This window comes from Triturus cristatus, chromosome 2_2 (assembly GCF_964204655.1).
Source record: "Triturus cristatus chromosome 2_2, aTriCri1.1, whole genome shotgun sequence".
In the NCBI taxonomy this organism is placed as follows: Eukaryota; Metazoa; Chordata; class Amphibia; order Caudata; family Salamandridae; genus Triturus; species Triturus cristatus.
In genome coordinates this window covers 560,566,903-560,594,404 of record NC_140582.1, presented here as the reverse complement: position 1 = coordinate 560,594,404, position 27,502 = coordinate 560,566,903, and the positions used below count along the sequence as shown (strand labels likewise).

Below are 27,502 nucleotides of genomic sequence, written 5' to 3'. Positions count from 1 at the left end.
TAACCTGCTATTTTAAAAAAACATCGTTTTAACTTTGTTCTTAAACATCGACTTTTAAAAACACTTGAATTGTTTTTAAACTTGCTATTTGCACTCCTCACCTTCATTGAATTGTTGGACAGTTGGGGCATCTAGCGTGGGGACAGAAACAGAGTTGTGTTCAATACTCCGGGGGCGACTGGGCGGCTGACATCCTGGGAGGAGGGGGTTAGCGGTGCAGTTGGCGCTGACAGCTTGCACGTCCTCGGTCAAAAGGGGCGGATGTGGCGAACGCGCAGCGGACGCGCCCGACCGAGACCAGAGGCCATTTCCCCTGCCCCTGCAACCATAAGTCTGCACTCATATTCAGCTGACCAACTGAAGAAACTCCGGGGCATGGACAAGTGTCATCACTACTTGGGCCCCCCCTTTGAACAGAGTAAATGTACAAATTGTAAGTTTGCCCTGAAATTTGAAGATCAGACAGATAAGACCTGCCCCCTAAAAACCAACTTCAATATGAAGTTGGTAAACTGTCGTTCTCTACCTAAGCATTCGCTAGAAATTAGACTACTTCTAGAGGAGACCAGACCAGACGTAATATTTCTTACTGAGACCTGGCTTACGGATTGGTCTAATCCTTCGGTTGTCCAGGCGCTCCCCCAAGGCTACTCCATCCAGAGGCAAGATCGATGCAGTGGCCGAGGAGGTGGACTTGCCATTATTCACAAGGAGTTCTTAGGCTGCCGAATCTCGGATGGACTTATCCGGGATTGCGAAAGCTGCTCCTTTTCTATCAAGTTATCTCCCACATGTACTTTTTCAGGCATGCTAATATACCGACCCCCAGGAGCTATAGGATCCTTTATTGGGGACTTGGTGGAGAATATTTCCACATCGGTCAGTTCCTTGCCTAATTACACTGTGTTGGGAGACCTTAACCTACATTTCGAAACCCGCTCGGCCACCTATGTGGAGGAAGTAACTGACGCATTAGAGGTCTTACTGCTGTCCCAGAAGGTGATGGGCCCTACCCATGTCAAGGGACACCTGTTGGATCCAATCTTTTCCAATATCCACCTCCAAATGGAGGATCCCCTGCCGCTCCCTTGGACGGACCACCATTTAATTTCATTCTCTTGGCTGACCTCCGTGAGCAGGAAGGTCGAAAGCCACACCAAAATCCCGAACCGGAGATGGTCAAGTATCTCCAGAGAGGAATGGGTTGCCATTCTTAAAGAAACACGCCCCAGTCTTGAATCTGACCCCGAAATTGCTAACCTACAATTTAATCAATGGATTAAAAATTCATTGGATGTACTTGCCCCGATAAAACTTAAAGACATCAAAAAAGGCACAAAAAAAGTGGCATGGTATACCATGGAGCTAAGAGACCTAAAACGGAACTGCAAGGTGCTCGAGAGGCACTGGAGGAAAGATTTTTCACCTCAGATAAAGAAAATTTATCGTGATGCATTAAAACTGTATAAAACAAAGATCTCCAAAGCCCAATCTACGTTTTATGAGGCAAAAATTCAATCTGCGCCCAATGCACCCAGAGAAATCTTTAAAATATTTAAAGCCCTGACCTCCCCTCCCGTAATATCAATGACACCGACTGATTTACAAGGGCGATGTAACAATCTAGCAGAATTCTTTCACGATAAGGTTCAGGCAATCTACTCAGCCTTCTCGACCGTCGATAACTTTAATCGTGACCTCTCAACGGTGGAAAATAGAGGCCGTCGAGATCAAAGTTTGGAATTCTTCCCGCCCTTAAACGCAGACATAGTGGTGTCTATACTCAATAAACTAAAATCAGGTTCCCCAAATGACCAGGCACCTCCCACTGTGCTACAGAAGGTTGCCCTAGAAATAGCTCCTGTCATCGCTACACTGATCAACTCATCTTTGGCAGCAGGCACAGTCCCCGCACTATGGAAGGAAGCCATGGTGAAAGCCCTGTTAAAAAAACCAGGATCGGATCCGGAATTAATGGCTAACTATCGCCCTAGTTCTCTGCTCCCGGGAATAGCTAAAATTGCAGAGAAGCATGTTAACACCACCCTCTCCTCCTATCTGGAGGAATATAACTGCCTGCACCGTACTCAGACCGGCTTTAGAGCTCACCAAGGTACGGAAACTGCCCTGGTCGCAGTACTGGAGGAGACAAGGAAAATTATGGACTCAGGAGGATCAGCTGCACTGATCCTCCTTGACCTCAGTGCAGCATTCGATACCGTCAACCATCAAACCTTGATTTCAAGGTGCTTCGAGATGGGGGTGACTGGTTTAGCACTGAGTTGGCTAGCCTCCTTTCTAGAAGGTCGCACTTTCCAGGTTTTCGAGGAGAACGTGTCCTCTGGGAAGATACCCCTGAAGAGTGGAGTGCCCCAGGGCTCCTCTCTTAGCCCTACTCTTTTTAATATTTATATGAGTCCTCTATCCAAAATTGTGGAGGCATTCGGCATACAAATAGTGATGTATGCCGATGACACTCAGCTGATTGTTTCTCTCAAAAATCTTGGACAGCCACAATGCAATCTCTCGAGATGCCTTGAGGAAATATCAGCCTGGATGAAACAGTCCTGCCTCCAACTGAATGGAGCAAAAACAGAACTTATGCTGCTGGGAAAGCCCTTGCCCCCAGAACTGTCCCTGGCCTGGCCCAGCTGCATGGGATCCCCACCCACTCCTAAAAACCACATTAAGAGTCTAGGAGTGTGGTTGGACGAAAAATTGGATATGAAGACACAGGCCAACAAGGTTGCTGGGTGCTGTTTCGGGATCATGAAACAGCTAGAAAGATCCTTCCTCTTCTCCCATTCCACGCAAAAAAACTGCTCCTTCAAGCATTGGTTCTGTCACGCCTGGACTACGCTAATGCCTTGTATCTAGGAGCTCCCCTATCTACAATAAGCATTTTGCAGAAGGTCCATAACTGTGCAGCAAGAATCCTCCTACAAATCCCACGGAGAGAATCAGCTAAAGGAGCAATCAGACAATTGCACTGGCTTCCGATCTCTGAAAGAATCAAATTCAAGGCCCTATGTATTACGCATAAGGTCCTGACCAAGAATGGCCCTCCAATCCTTCAAAAGATAGTTTCCCCATACCATCCCAATAGACACCTTCGCTCTGGTAGTAAACACCTGGCTATGGTCCCGAGAATCCTTAGATCCAGATGCGGAGGTCGCTCTTTTTCCTACGTTGCATCAAAGACTTGGAATATCCTCCCACACTCCATTCATATGGAGGAAGAATACCTACCCTTCCGGAGACTACTGAAGACGCATCTTTTCCCCATCGCATAAGCAGTCAGCGTTCTGTTCACCTGGTTCTCAGCGCTGGGAGGCCCTAGGGTAGCCATGCGCTTTACAAATGCCTCTTTCATTTCATTTCATTCATAAAAAAGTTCAAGGCTGTAAGATCTGCTCCTGGATTGTGAAAGGTTTAGGCACAAAAATTGAAGATGTCGACTTTGCAGATTTTATCTTACAGTTTGACATACTTCTATTCAAAGAAACTTGGCAGTCAATAAACTCCCCAATTGTAGGCTATAAAGAATATCTCAACCCAGCCATAAAGGACGTAAAGCACGGAAGGGCAATAAACGGTTAATCGGCTTTCATCTCAACTGATATTCTTTGGAAAGAGGAAGTCATCAACCTTGACTCTCCCTGGATGCAATGCATCAAACTTGCAGCTTTGCCCTCAACTGGTTTGTTAATTTTGAATATCTACATTCATCTAGCCCACAAGCAAAAGGGAAAAAGAATCCTGCAACTGACTGCTGCACTTAAAATTTTAAAACTCACTTATCCACACACTAACATACTACTGTCTGTGGATTTTAATATTAATTTATTGCAAGGTCAAGAAAAAATCCAGTAGGCTTCATACAGGCACGCCAGAGCAACACAGCCAGACGTGACACTTTGGGCGAGAGATGCGTGGCTTTATTGGATGAACTCTCATCGTACACTCTAAATGGACAAGGCCCTCAGGACAGTCCCACAGCATTTACAAGAGTGACAGACAAAACAGGCGCAACCATCCATTTTACCCTGGCAGATCATAAGTGTTCCCTTCTATTTCCAACTTTCAAATAAAGGAAAGAGCAGAAAGTGACAATTATCCTCAAACATTTACACTAACCAACATCTAGGAGAGGTCTTAGCAAGCCAAGGCTCTCACACTACCAACTCAATCCTACAACTTAAAATGACTCCCATGTAATAGAAATAACATAGACACAATCATGGAGACATGTTTTATCTAATTTGCTCCAACGGACGCAAAGCCATTTCAGATAGAGGCCTGGGAGTCCTTCGTCAACAATTTAAATATAACATTTTCTAACAGCTCCACCAGCCATAAAGCCCCCAGTATCATTGGGGTAGCCTGGTATACACACAATCTAAGGACAAAAAAGACAACTAAACAAACATCTAAGTTCAATGTGAACCCAGGGCTCACAACCAACTGAGCATTCTCTTGCAACAACAGCAATACTGAAAAGAGACCTAAAAAAGGAAATTAGGGTGGCAATGTGTACATGCAATGAGCAAATCTGGATGAAAATGCTCCATGCTAGCCAGCAAAGAAACTCTAAACTGTTTTAGGCAAACATCAATATGTTACTAAATGGTAAAAATCAACATTTCAATTCAGACATAACGGAACATACAGCCCACATAGAAGCCACATAGAACAAGAGGTTACATTCAGGTGTAACAACCATCACCGAAACTTCAAAAGTGACCCGGATGGTCTCTATTTAGAGAGCAAGTCCTAAGGCCCCAAAGTCCAGAAACATCCAGATAACAGACACATCTGCTCGCCAACACCGATAAACCCCCTTAACCCCCAAGAAAATCAATTAGATGATAATTCTCAGCTGGAAGTGCTGGAAACAACATGGATTGATCCAACGGAATACCACCTACACATTACACAAAAGCAGGTAATGAACATCATAAAACAACAGAGACCTGATGGGGCCCGGGCGAAATGGCCTGCCTAACACTTTATTTAAAAAAGATCCAACTTTTTGGTCCATCCACTTCCCCTCTCTGTTCATGAACACCTTTGTGAGACTTGCACCATCCTAGATTCATGGCGAGGAAGTATCTTACAACCTATATATAAATCAGGGGTGCGTTCAGACCCATCTAATAACAGACTGATAGCGCTCATCGATGTTGAGGCAAAAATGTATGCTTCAAACTTGTTGACAGACCTAGGGAATTGGATCAGTAGTACAAACCTAATACCCAAAACACAAACAGGATTCCAGGCAGGAATTGGGCACTTTAACTAATCTATCTGCAGTCACCCTCCTGGCTAATCAAGCTATCGCTAAATCAAACGTCCTACATGCGTGCGTTGTAGATCATAAAACAGCCTTCGATAAGGTTCCCGGATCCAAGCTGTGGGTGACAATGAAATCTTGGGGAGCTCCCACAAAATTGTTAGATGCAATCATCAATCTTTATTCAAAAACGTGGGTTCAAATCAAAAAAGGGGATGATCAAAGTATAACTAACAGAATTGTGACTATTAATGGCTTAAAACAGCAGTGTGTCTTAACTCCTTGTGTATTCAACATCTACACAGCTGATTTAGAGAAGAACTTTCACTTAACACAAGGAGACCCCCCAAAATTGGGTAATGTCTCAATAGCAAGCCTTCAATATGCCGACAACATTGTTCTGCTTTCCCAAACCCCTCGAGGCTTACAGCGGCTGATTACCCAACTAGCAGAATATACATCCTCAGCTCAATTAGTTATCAATTTACCAAAATCGGAGGTCATGGGTGTTTTCAGTACCCACAAAAAATGTCCTATATTCACCTTGGTGATAAACAATAACACCTTGGACCAGGTGAAAACATATAAATACCTGGGGGTACTACTAGATCGCTATCTCAACTACAAGCAATACCTGAACTTACGGCAAGTAAAAGCAAAACAACTGCTATTTTCATTTAAAACGTTGCTGTAAAAACTTAACAACTGTTCAACAAACCACCTATAAAAGATTCAACAGTTTTAAACACGGCACAAGCTAGTCTCTTCAAGAAACTATTCTCAATTCAACGCCACATTTATCAAGCCCAGATAACACTGGAATTCAGATTAAAAAACAGATACCGGCAAGACAAGGAGCCCGTGTCAAATATTACTGGAGAATGAGGGCAGCGGAGGAAAACTCTTTAGCCCATTATTGTTGGCAGGAGGTCGAAAAGCAATCCAGGTTAAGCATGTCAGTATATCCAGTTTTAAAACAATCCCTTTCAGCTTTAAAGTTAAAGAATGCTTGGCTCACAGTATCGGCCAATTCTAAGTTCAAACAAACAGCCAATAAAGCCACCAAACGACAATCCCAGTTAATAGATAAAGCATCTTTGGCACTTAAAACACATGCGTGGGTGGTGATGCCATCTTACAAACTTCTGAAACCTCAATCATACCTGCTAGAACACTTGTCAAAACAGAAAAAGTGGAATCTGATTTTATAAAGACTGGGATCATATCCATCCAAAGACCTTACCCTAAAATGGTAAAGGACCTCGCCGACTAAGGAATGCCACCTTCGCGGTCATGGAGATTAATCACTACTCCATTTTTTATGTATTTCGCCCAGCACTACTAAATATTCGGAAAATCTTCTTATGGCCAACACTGAGGAGAGAACAAATAAGGACTTGCAGAGCAGCCGTCATAAAATGCTTAGGATGCTCGACCGTCCAATTGTGATGCAAGGAGATAAACTTTCTGAGCCTAGTGGCAAATTAATGGAAAAGGGCGATTGATGAACTCAACTTGACTTTCCAGAATCGCCTTGTTCATTTAAATTAAAATTCCGCAGTCCATATGACCACATCACCAGCACTTTATCATAAACCATGAAACTATGCATGTTCTTGTACAGTTTAGACCAAATTCATTAGAAGCCCGCTATTCCTAGTAGGGTTGGACACTAAATGCCCAGTTGAATGGAATGGAAACAGTCCTAACATAATTTTACCATATATATATATATACAGGTTTCATGTAATTTTTAAACTAGAACAATTGTTTGATATTTTATGTTACATTATGGTTCGTCCCACCCTTTTAATGATCTTAAAAATAATCGAATAAAGGTACCCTACTACACTATGCTATTCCTCTTTTAGCACACACAAAGGTAAATAAGGTATGCTTCAGGTAGCACCAACTTGTTCCCTTTATCTTCAACCCAGTTGTTGAAGTAAAGTTAAAATAATCCTTAACAGAAAATAATGCACTGCTTCCTCTTAGTATACAGCTGCAAATAAACAATAAGCTGCTCTCTCTCAGAATACTTTGAAGTAAAGATCCTGGAGAAAATATTTCCATTACAGTTAGGTGTACTACTAAGTGAACATATTTTTTCAGTTAGCAAACTGAGATATGTCTGGCAGGGTTTTATTGTGATTTTTAGGTTACCTGAAGGATGTGTGTGTAAGTGTTGTAAAGGCAGAAGGAAGATACACAGGGTGATCAGAACTGAAGCAGATCTTATAAGAATGCTAAAGACAAATCGAGGGCACTCATCCTTTCCTCTTACCTTCACCACATCCCATTTCAGTGTAATAGTAAAGTGGAGGTGCAAGTTTTAAATTTACCAGGCTCATGACATTTACAGCGTACTACTCGTTTAGGTAGTATATTTATTTCTCTGTAATGTTGATTACTGGAGGTAATATAATGGCCGTCAGTGGTTATGCATGTTCCACCTGTAGTAATTTTACCACCACTGATAATGCGGCAGAGTGAATTTTATTAATGTTAATAATTTTTGCTTAGGGTATTGGGTGCCATTTTGTTCCAGAGGCAATTACCACATGCCATCAATGATCTAATGCAACTTGTTTTCATAATACTATCCAAAGACGCTCTGTCTGACTTTCCCACCTCATAATGTTGCTCCCTAAACTTCTTGAAAATGACTGCCTCTCCTGTTGGATACCCTTCCCCTCCTCTTCAATTCCACACACACCAATAAAAAAACATGGCCACAAAAACCATATTTCCTTAGTGCACCATTTTAGCTATCACCATGTGTTGCTGCCCAAGGCGTGCTCCACTATATCACTTGCATCAGTACACCTTGTGTTAAGAGATTTAGATGTCATTAGTATATTGACATAATCTCAAAACACACCTTTCAAATCACTTTGATCTTCAATAAGCTATTGCTGTCTATAAGAATTTGGGCTCTAGTTTATGTGAGGCCTGTTGAATTTTATCATGCCAATGATCACTGAATCTCTTGTCTGACAATGATCATGAATGAGTTGCCTTCCAGCTGTCAGTGAAAAGTTTCAGGTAATACTAGAAGGGGAAGCTCTATCAAGGAGAGAATTTCATGTTTGTTTGGAACGTGCAAACATCAAATGAAATGTTTTGATTTGTTCTAAATGTACTTATTTCTCCCAGTTATTATTATTCTGCTTTTAAATAAATTACCCATTCCATGGTTCCCATTTTACAGAGAACATTCTGATGGCCAATTGGTGGGGGTTAACAAGAAAATAACTGCATGTATTTACTTGCCCTGTAGAGAGAAACTCTACCACTTGGGACTAATGTGTTTTTTTGCACCCAACAATAACGGCTGGCAAAACATCCAGGGAAAATGGGAAAAGTAAGATCCACTTAAGGGAGTAATTTAGCGCACAAAATAGATTAACCCGTTTTTTCGTGATTTGCTTGATGGTAGGTGGATTTTACAGATATGCAGAATGCAGTAGAAATCTGCTGCAGTAGCCAACTACTGTAAATGACCATGAACCGGCAGAAACTAAAAAACATGCATCAGCAAATGTCACAGATGCAGAATAAATGTATCAGAACATTGTTTCACTTCTTTTTTGAAAAAAAATGTAAAATTCGGTCAAATACTTATCTGTTTTGCCTCTGCCACTTTTGATTAATACAAATAAGTCAAGTCTGCATTAAATCTTTACCTCTAAACATTAATAACTGAAAGGAGCACTCTTCCTAATCCCAAAATCAAAGTACTTATATCTAATAATCTGTCAACTGTTTTTAAACCTTTCGTAATATAGAGAACCCTAGTAAATCTGGCAAACAACCAGACATTGTGTTTTAGAATTTACGAATACACTCACTTTCTCCTACAAATGACTGAACTATGGTGTGCTATGTACCGGTATATTTCAAATGCCTTGAATACTTTACATTCATTTTTTTAATTTTTTTTAAACATGTTTTTATTGCAGAGTTGTAAACAAGGCATCCAGTAAGTCAACCTGTACACGCTCGACATCTCAAAGCTCATCTGTCGTTATAACAATGCACCCAGCCATTCAGCCCACATCCCGGGGGCCGGGCGGCGTACCATCACAGTGACTCAGAGTGTCAAGGCGATCACCTCACAGAGATGTCAGGTCAACAGCGTAATGTAGTATCTGCTTTTATACCCAACAAACTCCCTCCCCACAAACGCCGCCAAATATAGTCAGCCACTCAGAGTCGGCTGCACCAGGATTATCCTTGTCCACAGCACTGGTCCACCTTAGCTCCCTCCCGGAGGCGCAGTGCCTACAGCCTATCCAATATCACATTAGAGGTACCTAAGGAGAGGTGCTCTGGAACCCCACTCCCTTCTGGGCCTTAGTCAGAGAGCCGGTCTGCCAGCGCTCGTAGTTGAATACTTTACATTCATGATCAATTTTTTTAGGAAATCGTGTTTAATACGTCACTTATGGGAAAATTGGACTATTAACTGGATAGCCCTTCGGGTGCACTGGTAATGTTTAATACTTGTTTGGCCCAATGTATAGAATAGTGAGAACTGTGAATTCAAATCAAAAGCTTATAATGAACCGCTAATAAATACAAAAAAACAGGTAAGTGTTTCATAATCTGATTTCTCATTATGCCAGTGCTCTTCATCATCTAAAATCAAGCCATATTCGATTTCATTCCACCACAGAGCCTTGGTTCCCATTCACTGAATCATTCCGTCAACTCAATGGCTCTAATGGTCCTCAAATGTAAGAGAGGCTCCATTCCAGGTCCCCATATTAACTTTTAATTCTGAAATAAGTGTGTTTCCCCATGCAGGAAGCTTCCTATAGATTGCTCACTGCACTCTTCCATTGACTAGTTCATTTAGGGCTAGAATAGAAACAAATGTTTTTATTGGCCCACCTATTCAGTTAAGATTTCATTTAGTTCCCTTTGTTTATGCTTGATTGGTAAAAGGCTGATATTGACTCTGTAAAATGTAACTGAAATATCCTTTTACGCTGCATCCAACTGAAAGCCATGAAGAGTTGCACACTGAGAGGAGATTGGGGGCCACATGTATCAAAGTTCCATTTTACATTCCCTAAATAGCTAATTTTAGGTAATCGCTATTTAGGGAATGCAAAATGGTGCGTAAGAAAAAAGGGCCACATGTATCAAAAAAGCATTTTGCGATTACTAAATAGCGATTTTTACTGAATCGCTATTTGGTAATCGCAAAATGCTATGTATGTAAGGAATCACCAAAGATATAGCGATTCCCTAAGAATACCAAATAGCGATTCGCTAAATAGGTAATCGCTATTAGGTAATACTACTCCATTCGTTCCTATGGGCCTAAATGCATGGGTTTTGCATTAGCTAATTTACGATTACCTAATTGGTAATTGCAAATTAGGTAATGCAAAGCCAAGGGTGCCCGGGGGCCTAAGTCCCCCCAAAGCACCCCCTGCCCAAAGAAATGTGCACATATAAAGCAAATGTGTGCACTACATGGCACTTTGAAAAATGCATTTTTGTGCTTTTTTCAAAATTTGCACATGGTCACCATCGACTTGGAAGTCGATGGTAATAGCATTCTCCTAAATAGACAGTTTGCATTTAGAAAATGCTTGGTACATGTGCTAAGGGAATCGCAAATTGCGATTTCCTATTTGTAGTCGCAATTTTAGGTCACCGCTATTTTTGTTATGAAGCCTTTCATACATCTTGAAAGGCTATTTTGCATTCGCAAACAGTTGAAATTGCCAATTTGCACAGTTTGCATATGCAAAATTGTTTGATACATGTGGCCCATAGTGATTCCCTAATAGTGATTCTTACAGAGTTGCAATAGCAATTAGGTCATCGCTATTGGGAAATTCTATTCCATTCTTTCCTATGGGCTAAAGGCCCATAGGTGCGAATGGTTTTGTATTACCTAATTTTCAATTACTTAATTGGTAATTGCAAATTAGGAAACGCAAAACCAAGGGTGCCCAGGGGCCAAAGACCTCCCTGAAGCACCCCCCAAAAAAATGTGAACATGTAAAGCGCACACATGCCCTACATAGCACTTTGAAAAATTTATTTTTTTGTGCATTTTTAGAAATTGCACATAGTTACCATCAACTTGGAGTCGATAGTAATAGCGTTTCCTAAATGCCCAGTTTGTATTTAAAAAATGCTTGGTACATGTGCATAGGAAATCGCAAAATTATGATTTCCTATTTGAAGTTGCAATTGTAGGTAGTCACAAAAAATTGTGATTACCTAAAATGCACTGCCAAAGCCTTTCATACATCTTGAAAGGCTGTTTTGCATTTGCAAACGGTCAAATTTAGCGATTCGCACTGTCTACAAATGCACAATAGGCTGATACATGTGGCCGGTTGTAAGGTGATTAATTTCCTACATTCCAAATTTATAAACCAGTTATAATCCTAGGTTTCCTAATTGAACACAGGGGCGTGAGTTAAAGGGCAAGTCGATTTAACATTCTGTACCTCAAGCTGCAAGTATTTTCAAAATGTGTACAAAAATCCTATTCACCGTTTAGTGCTGATTGTATTTCCCACCTCCTTTTGTCCATTTCACCCGGGTGTCAGCACATTGATTTCAATAGGCCCTGTGCACTATCCAGGTCTGTTTACAGCACCTCGTGTTCAATGTGCTCATACTGCAATAAAGGTATTCTCTGTAAAATATGCTTTGCAGTTTGATCAAATATCAATAATGTTTTCAATACAATTTGTAATACCTAAAAAAGAAATGGTTGAATTATAGCAGTAGAGCCTATCATCTTTCTTGGATCATAAATCTTCGAGCCCTTTATTACTGGACATATTGGCCCCTGGCTATCAACAACCTAATGAAAACATATTTTAGAATTAGTCCAGCTTTCTTTCCTTTTTTCTCTGCTCTGTGAATTTTAATTTAATAACACCAAGCAGTAATAAAGTTTGTAGTGTGCTGAGCAAAAATGTAAGCTTCTTCCGCTTGCGAGATCAAATACCAAATATTGGTAACTGATTTGTGAAGACACATTAAGGGACAGTGCTCTTACAAACACAAATCCTAACGTGAAGACTGCAAAATATGGGTTCATCTAGAAAATGATATTCAAAAGTGGCCTTTTGTAAAAAGCACATGTAACAGCTGTGGACAAACGGTATCTGGGTTTTACTCATTTGGTAAACCTTTACAATACCAGTGGAGGAATTGTATAGCTTTCTTAAAGTTTTGTCATATTGTTTAGGCCTATTTACATTGATATACATTTTTTCTATTATATGTGCTCTTATGACAAAGGCTAGGTCATTCATTTGATAAATGTCCTCTGCTCTTTCAATGTGCCAAAGATGACTGAACTGCTTGAAAATCAATACTGGCGCAAGTGACATTGAAAACTACAGCAAGTGAAATGAAATTACTTGCGCTGTAATATTCATATCAAATGGTACTCTACTAAATGCTAGGAGAAAATAATTGTAATACTATTTAAAAACTGCGAAACCAGTATATGTAGACTAATAGTTCATGAGTACCAGAATATGTTACCCATAACAAACTATAACATATTTTTATATATAGGAACTTGGCTTTCTCTGAACAGTTGTACATAGTGTGAACACATCTGCAATACGGATTTTCCATATAATTGTTATTGATTGTTAATAAGGACTAGTCTACCCGTGAAGTGTCTGGAATATGGTCAATGTTGCTCATAACACATGCTTGTTACACCTAATGGAGCTATATCTGTGATGGCATTAATTATGCTTCATATTATTCTGAGCTATTTTGTACTTAAAATCAGGCCTCTAATGCCCCACTAGTTTATAGAGAAATGTCTACAAACCAAGCATGGAGGATATCATCAGTGGTGTCATCAATAGGCCATCTAAGACGTCATCAGTGATGTCATAAATGATGTCATACCACATGTCATTGAGTGATGTAATATGCGAGGTTCCAAGCAGTGCATAGCAGGGGCGCTAGTTATGGTTAGCTCTGATAAATATAACTGGTGAATTTCTATGTTTTTTATAGTTAAAAAAATTTGTGTTGCCACTCATATATTCACCTAACTAGCGTGGTACTTTAACCTTTGTTTTTTTACAGTGAATTTCTAAGTTTTTATTTATTTTTTAAACAAAGCAGATCTTTTTATCACACATAACTTTATTATTTTAAACTTTGTTTTTTCTGTGAATTTCTAGTTTTTTTATGCAAAGTACTATATTACCATACGTAAATCCAACCCCCCACCCACAGACATCCAACTCCTCGCTGTTCACGGCCTTCAGCCATGCACAGCAGGGGGTTGGAAACAGGGCTTTGCCGACCCAGAGGCAGCCAAACCCCTCTTAGGCAGGCAACCCCACACAGCTTTATGGCGAGCGCAGCATGGGTTTGGATGCAGACATTCACCCTAAGGCAGCCAATCCCATGCCGAGCACGACCTTTGGTCATGCGTGGGGTTAGCTGCAGGGCCTGGTTTGCAGCCAGATCTAGCATCCAACGCCCTGCATGCAGCCAACCCCACAAGGAGCACAGCCTTTGACTGTGCACAGTAGGGAGATGACAACAGGGCTTGGCCTACCACCAGGCCCAGAGGCCAAATCCCCAGCAGGTTGCCAACCCCATGTCGCGCATAGCCTTTGATGTGCACAGTGTATGGTTGGCCTTCCAGCCCCGGGGACCAATTCTCTGGAGCCAAAACATATAAATTAAGGGGCGGTGGTGGACAGCCCCTCTCTCCTACCCTTAATTGGCCCTGTGTTCCCATTCCCTGGGGCTAGTTCTAGAAAAAGTGGAGGGGGCCCAATGAACCCCTCCCCTGGCCTTAAAAGGCCCAGGGGAACCCATACCCCAGGGCCAAATACAATTAAACATGGGAGAATTGTGTGCAGCCCCCTCCTCCTCATAAATCAAATACAATAAAAAAGGGGCCATGCTTTCCCCCTTCCTGAGCCTTATTAGGCCACGGGGTCCCCATCTCCACAGCCAAACCAATAAAAAAGGGGAGGGGGCTGCATGCCTCCTCCTTCCCCAAGCCTTCATAGATCCTAGGGACCCCGTCCACCGGGGCCAAAATCTACGGAGAGGAAGCGTGCAGCCTTGCTCGACAAGCCTTATTAGGCACAGGGAACCGTATCCTCCGCGGCCAAACCAATAAAAAAGCAGAGGGTGCTGTGTGGCCCCCTCCCCAAGCCTTCATAGGCCCCAGGGACTTCATCCCCAAAGGTCAAATATAACAAAAAAGGGGGGAGGGACCATGCAGCCCCTCCCCGAGCATTCATAGGCAAATGGGGCCCTATGCCCTAGGGCTATTTTTGTTTAACAAAAATCCCAGGCCCTATCCTTCAGTGCAAAAGGTGGGGGCCCCGGTTCCCACCCGGGGCTCCCACAGAGCACATGTTGGGTCCCAGCCGGCTCCCCGCATGATGTAGGAGCCGGTATTGCTCCCACCCTGAGGGAGCAACTATTTAAGCTTGCTCCCTTTGGGTGTCACCGGGACCTATAAAGGCTCAGGGTGGGGGGCCACATACAAAACAGCAATGGGGATGGGGTACCCGGGGCCTTCCCCCGAGGCCTTTAGAGTCTCAGGGAGGGGGAGCAATGTGGCCCGCCTCCTCTTTTTCTTTACTTCTCGGCCCCGGGGGATGGGGTCCCTGAGGCCTTACAAGGCTTGGAGAAGGGTGGTCATATGACCCCATCCATTTTTTATACTTTCAGCCCCGGGGGATGAGGTCCCTGGGGCCTCTCAAGGCTCACGGAGGAAACCATGCTCCCCCTTCCCTTAACGAATATATCAGGCCCCAGAGAATGGGGTCCCTGGGTCCCAAAATGGGCTCGGAGGTGGGCCCTACCCAGGCCTCCTCCCCATATAGCCATCACAGGCCCTGGGAATCCAACACTGAGGCTGTAATTATTCAATATGGAGAGGAGATGCGCGGCCTCCTTCCCAATGCATTACAGGACCCGGGAAGGCCTGCCTCGGGCCAAAATTGGTCAACAAGGGAAGGTGTGCCATGCAGCCACCCCTCTCTGAGCCTCTAAAGGCCCTGGGAACCACATCCAAAGGTAAAAGTAACGTTTCAGTTAGGTGATTTGACAGTGTGAACAAAGTTTTGAACTAAAAAAAACACAGAAATTCAACAGATATAGTTAGCAGAGCTAACTATTACTTGTGCCTCTTCCATGCACTGCTTATGACCTCACATATGACATCATTCATGACATGTTATACGACATCATTCATGACATCACTGATGACATATAAAATTACCTCAATCATTAAGTGGAAAATTAATATTGTAGTTATCCGCCACAAACTAAAATATAAAAAAAATGCACATTCATTGGATTATGTCATATGTGAGGTCATGAGCAGTGCATGGTGGGGGCGCAAGTTATAGTTAGCAACTAGTACTGGAGAATTTCTGTGTTTTTTTTGTTCAAAATGTTAATGTTCACACTGACAAATTCAGCTAACAATAACGTTACTGCATTTCTAAGATTTTTTTTTTAAAGAAAAACAGATACTTTTATTACACCTAACTATAATGCTACTTTAACCTTTATTTTTTAAGTGAATTTCTAGGTATTTTTAAAGTAAACCAATTATTTTTGTGAGTGTATGCATGGTAGAATGACTTTAAAATATATGTTTTGTTTTGACATTATTTTTAGGGGTGGGCAGAATAAGCGAAATTGCCTTTTACAAAATTCCGTGAAACTGCAAAAATCTCTGCGAACAGCGGAATTTCACGTGCTTGCGGAGATTTCGAGGGCGGGGCTTCTTTGTGAGTTCACGTGCCTCTTGATAGGGTCAGAGGCCGATCAGAGCAGCAGATGAGGGGAAAGTAGCCTCCTGGTCACAGGAACTACACGGGGATTGAGCTTGAGAAACCCTTGAATGCAAAGACCTCCATGTCTATGTCTGTAAGTGCTTCCTGTTGAGGTTTAATTTTTGTGACAGGAGCACCGTGACAGAATGAATCCTACCCTGCATATTTATCCACGAAGATGCCACCGTTTTGAGCAATAAATCTATATTTGACTGGAGTACTTTCTACTGGCTAATCAGTAAGTGCTACCTCGTTGGGTAAATGTAAAGTGCTTTTCCTACACTACAGCTGCGTATAGGGTCAGAAGAGTGTTCCAGTGACCATGTGGGTCTGTAACTTTGCCACCGCGCCAAAAGGCGCCTAGGTCCCTTGAGTGAGCTGTCCATCATAGTGGGGAAAGGGCGGGAAGACGTTGCATACCGTTAGTGTGTGTTGGGCGGGCCAGACGGGCGGGGCTTCTATGCGAGTTCACATGCCAACTCAGGCACCTGCTTTATATTTATGTCTGTAAGTGCTTCCTGTTGAGGTTTCATATTTCTGACAGGAGTACCGTGCCAGAATGAATCCTGCCCTGCATATTTATCCAGGAAATTGCCATTGTTTTGTGCAATACCTCTACTCAACTGCAGTACTTTCTACTGCCGTCATGCCCCCGAATTCCGTTCCGCCGCGGATCACGGAAGTTTTGACATTTTCGCGTTCCACGCGAAGGGCGAAAATGCCGAAATTTCGCAACTTTCGCGAGCGAAACGGAATTTGCCGCCCACACTTAATTATTTCAGTAAAATATTTTTTTATTGTAACAAAACAGGATATGCATATTAAACGGATACATATTCAATATAAATTGTTTATCTGCTCAGTTATTGTAACTGATATTAAGACATGTCATGAGCAATAATTTTTTGAAATGCGATTACTCTCGCAATGACGGGTGTATGCAGTAAGATATGGAGAGGGACTGAGCTCTCTGCTGAGACCTCTCTCTGTAATGCTAGGTGTGTATATGAGGGTGTGGAGAGGGACTGGCCTCTCCTTTCAGACCTCTCTCTCAGATGATGGATGTGTGTAGTAGGGTATGAGGATAGACTGGCCTCTCCTTTGAGACCTCTCTATCATATAATGAATGTGTGTAGTAGGATGTGTGGAGGGACTGGCCTCTCCTTTCAGACCTCTCTCTCAGATTACAAATGTACATAGTAGGATATGTGAAGGGACTGGCCTCTTTGCTGAGACCTCTCTCTGTAATAATGGATGTGTGTAGTAGGGTGTGGGGAAAGACACGCCTCTCCCTTCAGACATCTCTATCAGATGACAGGTGTGCATTGTAGGGTATGGGGAGGGACTGCCATCTAATTTCAGACCTCTCGCTTATATTACAGGTATGTGGAGGGACTGGCCTCCCCTTTCAGACCTTTCTCTCAAATGATGGGTGTGCATAGTAGTGTGTGTGGAGGGACTGGCATCTCTGATGAAGCCCCTTTCTAATGATAGGTGTGCGTAGTAGGGTGTGGGAAGGGTCTGGGCTCTGCTTTCAGACCTCCCAGATGACAGGTGTGCATAGTAGAGGGTGTGGAGGGACTGGCCTCTCTGAAGAGCCCTCTCTCTGTAATGACAGGTGTGTGTAGTAGGGTGTGGGGAGGGACTGGGCTCTGCTTTCAGACCTATCTCTCAGATGACGAGTGTGTATGGTAGGGTGTGTGGAGAGACTGACCTCTATGCGGAGACCTCTCCCAGTAATGATGGGTGTGCGTAGTAAGGGTGTAGAGAGGGACTGACCCTACTTTCAGACATCACTTTCAGAATACTCGTGTGCCTAGTAGAGAATGGGGAGGGACAGCCCTCTCCTTTTAGACCTCTCTCTCAGATGACGGGAGTGTGTAGTTGAGTGTGTGAAGGCCTCTCTGCTGAGAAATCTCTCTGTAATAATGGAAGTGCCTAGTAGGCTGTGGAAAGGGACTGGCCTCTCCTTTCAGATCTCTCTCTTAGCTGACGGGTGTGCATAGTAGGGTGTGGGGAGTGACTGCCCTCTCCTTTTAGACCTCCCTCTCAGATGATGGGTGTGCATAGTAGGGTGTATGGAGGGACTGTTCTCTCCTTTTAGACACTCTCTCGCTGATGACAGGGTGTGCATAATTGGGTGTGTGGAGGGACTGGCCTCTCTGCTGAAAACACTCTCTGTAATGATAGGTATGTGCAGTAGGGTGTGGAGAGGGACTAGGCTCTCCATTCAGGCCTGTCTCTAAGGTGATGGGTGTGTGTAGTAGGGTGTGTGGAGGGACTAGCCTCTCTGTTGAGACCTCTCTCAGTAATGATGGGTATGAGTAGGTGGGTGTGAAGATGGACTGGCTTCTCCTTTCCGACCTCTTGTTTAGTTGACGGGTGTGCATAGTAAGGTATGTGGTGGGATTGCATGCTCCTTTCAGACCTTCCCTCTCAGATGACGAGTGTGCATAGTACGGTGTGTGGTAGGACTGGCCTCTCTGCTGAGACCCCTCAATGTAATGATAGGTATGCATAGCAGGGTGTGGGGACAGACTGGACTCACTTGCAGACCTCTATCTCAGATGATGGGTGTGCATTGTAGGGTGTTTGGATGAACCTTAACTCTACTCGTAACTCTTCTCAATAGTAGAGCCTGATAAACACCATCTTCAGTAAGACTCTTTCATACTGTAACAAGTGTGCATAGCAGAGTGTATTCAATCATCACCTACTCCTTCCTACTTTTCACGATACAGCAAGTCTTGCAATATTGTAACTCATTTTTAAAATGTAACGTTCTAATCATCACAGCACTTATCTCTTACACACTCCCTCTAGAAAACAAGGACCATGATATGCATTCCTACTAATGGAGTGTATTGAGAACTCATCTACTCCTTTTTACTATTCACGATCCAGCGAGTCCGCGAGATTGTAAAAAAAAATTCATTTGAAAATAATATACATTTATTTTCTTCACAGTAGTTATCCCTTCCACAGCCCCTCCACAGCCAGCAAACAGACCATCCACCCTGCTGCACTCCCCCAAGCTCCATGGCCTCCTGACCATCTTGCATGGTACCTGTGTGTCAGCAACGGAGTCAAGGGCCAGTTCATAGATGGTCCAGGGGAGCAATCAAGGGAACCCCAGTTGGTCTATTCCTCCAAGTTTTCTACAGGGGGCATAAAGTGGCTAGATCCACTGGCCATGGAGAGATCCATCGTAGTGCTGTTGTTAGCTGGAATCAAAACTCCAAAGTCCATCCTTGCAATGGCTTCAGGTGGCTTCTAATTCCAACTGGGGCATCTTTTCACCGTCATTGCTCTCCTCCCAGGTCCAATGTCTGTTCATCGGTCTCTTTCGTGTGCAGGGGTTTTTTAAATGTGGGTGGAATGGTCTAGATGCAAGGCACCCCAGGCCAAACCTAGGATGCCACATCATGATGCCAACCCTGCCACAAAGCTCCTGCACAGCATTCTGTGACAATCTAATATGGTATCTTTAAATTGTCTATGGAAAGAACTCCCCTTAGCGCCTCAGCTCCACCCCTAGCTGGCACAGCTGCCTGAACCCTTCATAGTAAAACTCTTCCGTTCTTGGCTTCAGCGGCCTAGCCCTTCTTGGTTTTTGTGGGCTTGAGCTATCCTGGGCAGGTGCAGTGTGACAAGCTAATTAACAGATGCAAACTCCTCCCCTCCCCTGTCTTTCCCAGACACTGGGCCAACCAATGGTATTGTATCTATTGTATGGAAAGGCATTTGATCCTTCTACTGGGAAGCACAGTATTTTACTTGGAGTAGTATGGGGGACAAAAGGCCTGGAATCTGATTATGATCTGAGCCAGGGAAATATCACAATTCTAAAAGTGTTACATTACAAAGAGCATAGATATGATGTTAGGGACTGCAAATCTATACTTGGAGTGCATGTTTAGTCCTAGATTTGGACCTCGTTGGATACTGCAGGCCTAAGTAGCACAAAACTGTACATTATGGCAGAATTCACCTATAATGTTTAATAAAGTGTAAGCACCACAGACCTTTAGTAAGAACCTGAGACCCACACTATGAATGCCCATTCGTATTATAAAGTCTACACCAGGTTAGTACCAATCCATGAAGAGTCCCTTATGTAACAGGCTCCCTGTGCACAGATACTGGGTTGCACAAGATAGTAATCTCACATGTGCAGGCCGCACCCATGAGCACACGTTGGTGCTCAAGTGTAACCCAGTCCAGAGCCTCTTACCCTAGGTGCGCTGCAATGGCCTGATCTTAGAATTCCAGAGGAACAAGAACAACCCATATGTCCATGTGAACTGGGTATTAAGTGTAAACTTATAACAAGTGTTCACATGGAACTCATTTCTGAAAACAATTTCTTATTGGCACAGAATAATTCTGTGTAGATTTAATTTTAAAAAAAGGAAGAATTAATAATAAAACATAACACATGCCATAAATGAATTAAAGAATGACCACATTATTGCTGTCATAGAACTCGGCTCTGCAGAACTGAGTTATTTAGTCTTGTTCTAATACAAAATATATTGGCGCAAACTATTACAGTGAATAGTGAAAAGAAATAAGTGATATAGAGCCCCAAGTAAAGTAACCATGACCCAACATGTAGAAAAGAGCTGGCATTAGCGAGACTTTGTATTTAAAAAAAGATCATTGGTGTACACATGGACGTCTGAATGATCACTTCACAATACAAAATAAAAGAGGATCGACCTGACTACTCTCTAGTGCTTCAGCCTAGAGACTGAAACATGCAAAAAACTAAGGGCCATATCTACTAAAGCATTTTCCCACAGACACAGAATAGGCAAAACCCTTTGATTCATTTAGCCCTAAGTGCAAAACCAATCAGTGTCACCTGCTGGGGTTACCAAAGACAAAGGTTGTCTAGTTTCGATTCGATCTCATATCCCTTTCTTCCACCATCATCTTCTGCACATTCTTTTCACCCCTGCATTCTCCCTTTGTCACTTTCTGCCTCCTTCTTGTCTATCCCGTGTTATTGCCTTGGCCTTGCTTGCTCTTAGTAAAAGCCCAGATAATGAAAAATCTGTTGCTGTCGCAAAACATTAGTGCTGGTGCCCAGGGCTGGCAATGGAAACAAATGTAATCTGGGATCCCAAAAGTGAGGGGACAAGGAGTGGAGCAGAGAGAGGCAGAGTCATGAGGAGTGGAGTTTGACAGTCAACTTACACATTTATTTTTCAAAACTCTGCCCCAATGAAATTGGCAACAATGTGATAATTAATCAGTTCTGGCTTACCTAATGGGTCACAGACAGACAGAGTTTTAAAATATGCTATAAGCTAAGGCACCTGCTGCAGAGATCTCTGTACTCAGAAATATCTAGGATATAGTGACAGTAAGAAAACTCAGGTGGTAATTCACTTGCTAGACACAACTATGTGAAGATTAATCATAGGTTTGTCTCATTATAAAATAGTATTGAGGGCTAATGCGCCTGCTGCAAGACACAACAAGTAGCATGCAGGTCGAGGATTTGTACTGTATATAGACAGCTCAGTGGTTAATGGTTTTGCTCCAGGGATTCTTGTGTTACCAGCCGGTCACAAATTATAATCCCTGTCGTAGATCACTGATTTATGATCCAGCATCAAGGAAATGTGTGCAAGCTGCAAAAAACTAACAGTGTTTTCCTCAATCTTGTGTTAGTTTAGGCTTCATAAAAAGCACGACTTACTACTAAGTAGGTTACGGGCATAATTACTCATAGACACAGATATGTTTAAACTTCCTGCAGTGCATGCATATCTCTTATGTACAGAGCATTGAGAACACAGAAACTGCCCCAAATCACGGTTTATAGCAAGCACCAGTGTCAAATATACTTTTATTTATTCATTAAAAATCATAAAAGGATGGCGAACCATCATAAAACCCTGTACTTTAAATGAACATTTTAAAAACATAAAAGAGAAAAACAAGGCCTTGGAATCATGACCACAATTCAAGAACTAACAGGTATAACAATGCATTTAAGAAATGTGAACCAGCAGATTATTTATTGGCTGCTTGGCTTGAATCGATTTTTTCCAGTTCCTTTGCTGCTATTTTCCAGAATTTTATGGCACTACAGGCTGGGGGAATCGAAAACCCTCCAAGACACCTGATGACTGCAGCTCTACATGTTCTTATCTGCTCCTTCTTTTAGATCTCCCGAAGCAAGCGCCAGTGAAGTGACTAGCTGCAAGCATTCCTTTCCTTGATGGCAGAGGCATCAAGGTGTTGAAGCTCCAGGTATCCCAGTATGAGACTCAAACGAAGGAAGCGCTGATGGCTCTTTAAGTGAGGCATTTGTCTTGGGCGCCAGCTGGCAATGGAAACAAGAGTTCTGCTGCAGGTTGCTTCTCTGAACACAAAGCATGCAAAGTGCGTGCTCTGCTGCCTTTTCCCCAGTGATGGCGAATTGCACCAGGACAAAATCAGCCCATTTTCCTAAGACCTCCAGATCTGGCTCGATATTAATTGCCAGGTCCAGGTCCATGTCCAGGTTCCGGATGATCCCCTCGTTTCCAGCACCGCTGGTGCTCACCACCTGCAAACTCTGGCCAAAGGACGGTCTGCCTCCTACCCCTGCTCCTTCGGTGGCTTGCATGTGCATACCCACATGATGACAGGCACACTGGAAACAAAGTACTGTGGAAGCTGCACCACAATTGAAGTGCAATGTCAAACTCCACTGCAAACTGCGTGCACCTCACCATGAGAGATGCACGTGGCTTTGCGTTTCCTGGTGCATTCTCTTCAAAGTGTATTCATCACTGAAGACAAGGAAAGGGTAAAAGCAGAGTTTGACTGGGTATGAATTACAGACAGTGCCTTCAGAAGGATGCTGAGAGGGGCCACGAGCAGAATGGTTAACAGTGGCCATACCAGGCGTCGGTATGTTAACCTTCAGAGGTCACTAGAGGGCATCCTTTGGTGATCTTCGGCTCTCACGTACTGTTTAATACAACATCTCTTGCACAGGAAACAAAACAAGTGTAACAAGCGGCAAGTGTGCGTTTGCACCATTATCTCTCGGGGAGTCTTTACAGCAGCGCTCTTCAGCCCGTAGGACGAGCGTGTCCCTCTAATGCTCAGAGGACAGATACCCACGCCTCTTCCTCTGTCCCCACCGGCTGCGCGAGCGTAGATAGGTGCGGTTAGGCTGTGTAGCTCCTTTGTGTTTTCGGCGCTGCATTGTACCTCCGCCTCGGGGCTGTGCTGTTGTGGCCTGCTCTGTGTGCCAGCGCAGGAAGCGGCTGGGCTGCTGATAGGAAACCGAGTGCTGGGCAGGGGGTTTCTGCTGTACATCAGCACCGCTAGCAGCCTGGGCGAGGGGGTGCAGGTCACTGTTTCTGCACATGTGCCTCTGGGGGGGTTGTAATTCCGAGCTGCTGAGTGGTGAAGGGAGGGTTGAGGGTAGCTAATGATTACACACATTAACACGTTAGCATGCCATGCACGCATGCACTGTAAACATATCCATCTTTAGCCTCCTGCCCTCTCTCGAGCAGTACTGTAGAAGAAACCAGGACTAAAAATGTCGCCAAATAGTCATTTGTAACAAAACAGTGCACAGTTTCCTTAAACCATCGGCCACAAGTTTCACTCTAGCAGCCAGCCTAAGGAGCTAGGCAACCGAAAGAATCCATCAACACTTGCAATGACCCTTTGGGTGCAATGTGAAAAAACCGCTCCTACAAATGAGGCTTCTCTGTCTGTTAGGGAGGCTTAACACTTCATTTTTCTTGTCTTATCAAGGAAGTAGGTTTCCTCTTATTTGCCCTCTGTCTGCGTCTTTCTGAAAATTTCCATATTCGTAATAATTGACATTTGCCTCATCTCCTTACAGATTGCAATATTAAGGAAAGTGCATCTATGTTGCAAGCTGCCAGCGTGACAATACTGCTGCGTCCACTCCTGCACTCTCTGGACTGCAGTAGATAAAGGTTATTCGCTCTCCCTTCATCGCTTCACAGACTCCCCTCCCCCACCATGTGCTACGAGTGGCATGACAACCAATAGAGAGCTACCAGCCATGTGATTTTTCATGATTAACTCACAGGTTGTGTACCCTGGAGCTAAGAATATGCTCAGCTTTTCTCACAATGAACAATTGTATGTGCGCCCCCTGTTTCATTCTCTCAGAGTAAATACTTTAAGGTACAACTGTTTCACTGCATATACCGTGCATGACTTCTGAAAAAGACTCAATGGGGCTGTGTGCGTAGAAGTCCTGCACAAGGGGAAGAGTAGAACACACCAGGACGCGGTGACAGAGGACTAGGAAGGGAGGCAGAGGTGAGCGGGCCTTGCATCCCACAGATGTGGATTTCCAGGATTCTAGGTATCCACACTGCCTTAACTCTTCAAAACACGCCACAGCACAAACGGTAATCTGTGATCCAGCGTCAACTGAACCTATCACAGTGACCTATGTACAGGGTCAGATCTCCAAGATGCCCCTGAAACACTAAAAACATTTGCTGTAACTTTCTCCAGTGCTCCTTGGTCTCGACATCACCCAATATCAAATACTCAAATAGATGGAAAACTTGAACTAAAGCTGTAGTACAATCCTCACATCACTTTATGCAACTGTAGGCAGACAGCCGCAGACATCCTCTGCCTGCTCTGAGACTTGGTAAGAACAGCAGAGCAATTCCGTCTATTCAAGTGGGGCTTGAGCTGCTGTTCCTGAATAGTAAGCACTTTCCAAAAGATTTCCTTTATTATAACTTTCGATATTGGGCACAGGGGACGTCCCTCGATTCGCTCATTAAAACAACACGGAACAGCAGTGGTTTAACGTTTTGTTTTCAATTTAAAATAAAGCAGACACAGTTTGAAACCGATAAAATGCATTACCTGAAAGAATTTACATTCGGATATTTCCTGCTCTAACCATAATATTCAAAAAAATTATAATATCACCAAAGTGGGTGTATAAAATCTGACGTTTGCATTTTCTCCACAAAAGCTACAAGTTCAATATCTATCTATCTATCTATCTATCTATCTATCTATCTATCTATCTATCTATCTATCTATCTATCTATCTATCTATCTATCTATCTATCTATCTATCTATCTATCTATCTATCTATCTATCTATCTACCTATCATAAAATACAGAAAAAGAAGAAGCGCACTTTCTTGGCAACCAGCAATTCCGTGCATCCAAACATAAGTAGTGGAACAGATAACATCAATAAGTAATGCAGGGTGCTGCAATCAGCACACAGCACAAAATCTGATCACGTTTCGAAAATGTGTTTAATAAATATGGGAAATTCTATATGTAGATAAGATCGGGCAATTATTAAAACCATTCTAAATAGTCTATAAAGGGAAGGCCAAGTGCTAAGGTGAGACTTGTTGAACTAAGAAGAAAATGGAGCAACCTTATTCAGGATGTAGCAGTCTGGGCCCAGTGGCCACTAACATTCATCTCTGTGTACTTCCCGCTGGCCAAGGTCTGCCTGGACCATGGGCGTGCTGCAGCTACGAGGATAACCGACATCACTGTCACATTGCAGGGAGTAAACGTTATATATTGGATAACCTACATAAAAGTCTCTAACTATGCGGAACAGAATGCGCATGCTATGCTTAAGCAGCCATAAAACTTTATGCTCTGAGATACAGGTCTGTGTTACGGAACACCACGGGCGACGAGTACAGCTCAGATTAAACATAAAAAACTCCTGTCAGTACTGGGGACATTCCGAATTCTATACAGCTCGCGTGGCTTTACACCCATATACGAGCCACGACATCCTGTTGGCAGAATCTTCAGCACGGTGTAATTCACAAATCCGGTCAGCAAAAACATGAGGGGGGTCCAACCATTCACGGAAACACAGACACAAAGTCAAACATGCTGCACTGCGGGGAGCACCGCCAGAGCCGTGAACAGGCCACAAGAACGACGCACGGAGGCAATATGCGCACAACACCGGTGCGAAGCAAAATCCTCTTTTTCCTTAAACTGTGTTTTATTTTTAGGTTTCTCACGCGTGTCCTTCAGTTCGGCATGTCTACTCACACAAAGCTATTAAGAATCCACTGTCCAATTACACCAGCTTTGACAGAACTACCTCGAGAAGCGGTGTGGGAGCCGAATTTTATTCGTGTAATTTTACGTGGCCAGGTTGAGGAAGGAGCGAGGATAACACAGCTCAGCCGCCTTTGTCTGCGCTGCATCTCTGTATTGATTGTTTTCCAGCCTGGCATCGGGCGCACACAGGAGACGGGCACCCTCGCGGTGCACTCCCTGCTGCCCTGGACATGTAATTAAAAGCCACCTTGCAGGCTGCTCTCGAGGACAGTCACTGAGGTTCTGATTCGAGCAGCGCGCGCACATTCCTACAGTGCATCCGTACTGAAGTAATAGCGAAATGTTCACGCACACTCTGCCCAGTACTTGAAGATATATTTATTTCTGCTCCCGTCCCGTAAACCACGCTTAGGTTGAAGCAGCAGTAATGTTAACATGCATGGTCTGATCTTGTTAGTTTTAATCCTTTCCCAAACACTCAGCGCGAGGCTACTAGCAGCAGCCGTCTGATTGACTGCACGTCACTGGAAGCACTTACCTTGAAAGGACGCGTGCACACTTTAAACGCTCCGTGCATTTCGGAGACTGCATTCAGGCATCAGTTCCAGTACATTCCGAAAAGATGGACTTGAGGGGTAGCAACGCCGACTCACTGTTTCTTGTTGCTTCACGCACTGCGAGCCGCTAGCGACTGGGCTGATTTTTAGTTTCCCTTTCAAAGCCTCCCAGAGAAGCTTCCTTTCCTTAAAGGAACAGTAACCGTACACATCGTTCACAGAAGACAATTCAGAAAATCAACACATTTGCTCGGGTCTCCTCTGCAATTTACAACAGTTTAATAGACGCTCTTTATGCTGCATAGAAAGTGCAAAAACATAACTGCTTGATAAAATTATCAGGACGTGGACTCTGGGTGGTTTTGCTTTTGCAAGTATTTGTGTTTATTATTCTAAGATCTAACATTAAGTCTCGAGAGTAGAATGCCGGCTATAAGAAAATATCTTGGGACAAGCCAGAATTTGGGAAAGTATGAGGGTGATTTTATTTGTCCATTGACGTTCCTGGAAGCAGACGTATTTTAGGTTGGAGAAAAAATGAAGTTAAGAAATAGCAACAGTTCTTTCCATAAACACACTTCTCCCATCCTTAATTATCATGACAGGAAACTACTCTGACAATGGAATAAAATTAGCCCCAAGCTGTGATATACAAAGCATGGATATTTGGCGCGTAATTTGGAACATAAAGCAATGACTTCTGCAATGCACGTCGAGATGCGGCGCGGTGAGAAGCTACTGACACGGT

General features: G+C 43.3%; 1 protein-coding gene across 2 annotated transcripts in view; it reads right to left on the bottom strand.

Annotated features, from left to right (window-relative positions):
* Positions 1-26,892, bottom strand: part of GUCY1A1 (guanylate cyclase 1 soluble subunit alpha 1) — a 436,773-nt gene extending 409,881 nt beyond the window's left edge. The window contains exon 1 of one of the 2 annotated variants that reach the window (XM_085641712.1): positions 26,736-26,892. The gene's annotated coding sequence lies outside the window, so the exon portion shown is untranslated. The remainder of the gene's footprint in view (positions 1-26,735) is intronic. The other variant, XM_085641711.1, reaches the window with a different exon arrangement.
* Between the last annotated feature and the right edge of the window lie 610 nt (positions 26,893-27,502).